Genomic DNA, 2,263 nt, shown 5'->3' on the forward strand with positions numbered 1-2,263 from the left:
GCCCTCTCGGGATCACACCTGGAGAGTTTCCAATACTCTACTAGTCTCGGCTATGGGAGGGAGAGTCAAACAGAGGCCTACCCATTCCATTCCAAGCTTAGGCAGTGACTAGTGAGTGGAAGGTAATCTGCTACAAGGAAAAATTCACCTGTGCTGGGCAGCAGCAGCAGCAGCAGCAGGGGAGAAGGTCAATCAATCGATCAATCGTATTTATTGAGCGCTTACTGTGTGCAGAGCACTGTACTAAGCGCTTGGGAAGTACAAATTGGCAACACATAGAGACAGTCCCTACCCAACAGTGGGCTCACAGTCTAAAAGACTAAAAGACAAAGTCTAAAAGGTCGAGGTTGGAAACTCAAGTTGACAGCGTGGAAGGAGGCAATGGTTAACCATTTCTGGATTTTTACCTAGAAAACTCTCTGGTTACCCTACCAGAACGATTGCAGATGGAGAGTGGGGTGCTCTGGGCGAGATGTCCACGGAAACGACTCGACTGCAGAGACAAGATGAGCACTGGGGCAGATGCAAGGATATGAGAGCAAACAGAGTCCATGCCCCATAAGAGACTCACAATCAATCAGTGGTATTTCTTGAGCACTTACCGTGAGCGGAATACTGTATTAAGCGCTTGGGAGAGTAGAATATAACAGAATTAGCAGCATGTTCCCTGCCCATAATGAGTTTATAGTCTTTAGGGAAAGACAGACGTTAATTTAAATAAGATGTCTATGGAAACGACTCAACCGCAGGGACAAGACGAGCACTGGGACAGATGCAAGGATATGAGAGCAAACAGAGTCCATGCCCCATGAGAGACTCACAATCAATCAGTGGTATTTATTGAGCACTTACCGTGAGCGGAACACTGTATTAAGCGCTTGGGAGAGTAGAATACAACGGAATTAGCAGCATGTTCCCTGCCCATAATGAGTTTACAGTCTGTAGGGAAAGACAGACATTAATTTAAATAAATAATTTAGAATATAGGATTTAAAGATATGTACGTAAGTGCTGTATGGTTGGGGGTGGGGTGAATATCAAATGCACAAAGATTTCAGATCCAAGACAAACAAAATCATTTGGGAGAAGCAGCGTGGCTCAGTGGAAAGAGCCCGGGCTTTGGAGTCAGAGGTCATGGGTTCAAATCCCAGCTCCGCCAACTGTCGGCTGTGTGACTCTGGGCAAGTCACTTCACTTCTCTGAGCCTCAGTTACCTCATCTGTAAAACGGGGATTAAAATTGTGTGAGCCCCCCGTGGGACAACCTGATCACCTTGTAACCTCTCCAGTGCTTGGAACAGTGCTTGGCACATAGTAAGTGCTTAACAAGTACCAACATTATTATTATTATTATTATTATTACTCAATTGCATTTACTGAGCGCTTACTTACATGCAGAGTACTGGACTTAATGCTTGGGAGAGGAAAACATCACAGCTTTGGTAGGCATGTTCCCTGCCCACAAGGAGAAGCAGCGTGGCTCAGTGGAATGAGCATGAGCTGTGGAGTCGAAGGTCATGGGTTCAAATCCCGGCTCTGCCACTTGTCAGCTGTGTGACTTTGGGCAAGTCACTTAACTTCTCTGGGCCTCAGTGACCTCATCTGTAAAATGGGGTTGAAGACTGTGAACCCCCTGGGGGACAACCTGATCACCTTGTAACCTCCCCAGTGCTTAGAACAGTGCTTTGCACATAGTAAGCACTTAATAAATGCCATTATTACTATTATTAAGAAGCTTGCAGTCTAGTGGGGGAGTTGGACATTAAAATAAATTACAGACCTGTACAAAAGTGGGATGGGGCTGAAGGTGGAGTAAATAAAGGGTATAAATCCAATCAGCACGGTGCCAAAAAATCAGTGTGGTCTAGTGGAAAGACCATGGGCTGGGAGTCAGAGGATCTAGGTTCTAATCCCAGTCTGCCACTTGTCTGCTGTGTCACCTTGAGCAAGTTGTTTAACTTCTCTGTGCCTCAGTTACCTCCTTTGTAAAATGGGGATTAAAGCTGTGAGCCCTGTGTGGGACAGGGATTGTAACCAACCTGAGTATCTCCTAGCTACTCCAGCACTTAGTACATTGCCTGGCACATAGTAAGCACCTAACAAATACTGTAAAAAAAGGGTAAAGGTGACACAGAAGGGAGCAGGAGTAGGGGAAATGAGGGCTTAGTCTGGGAAGGCCTGATGGCGGTGATGGGATGTTAATAAAGCTTTGAAGGTGGGGAGAGTGATGGTCTGTCGGATGTGAAGAGGGAGGGAGTTCCAGT

The 2,263-nt window shown here is 46.1% G+C and overlaps 1 non-coding gene across 1 annotated transcript; it reads left to right on the top strand.

The window, feature by feature from the left end:
• Positions 1–138, top strand: LOC119927986. The gene has a single exon (XR_005450948.1). It is a non-coding gene; the product is annotated as a small nucleolar RNA SNORA7 (small nucleolar RNA).
• The last annotated feature ends 2,125 nt before the right edge of the window (positions 139–2,263 follow it).

Source organism: Tachyglossus aculeatus, chromosome 4 (assembly GCF_015852505.1).
Source record: "Tachyglossus aculeatus isolate mTacAcu1 chromosome 4, mTacAcu1.pri, whole genome shotgun sequence".
In the NCBI taxonomy this organism is placed as follows: domain Eukaryota; kingdom Metazoa; phylum Chordata; class Mammalia; order Monotremata; family Tachyglossidae; genus Tachyglossus; species Tachyglossus aculeatus.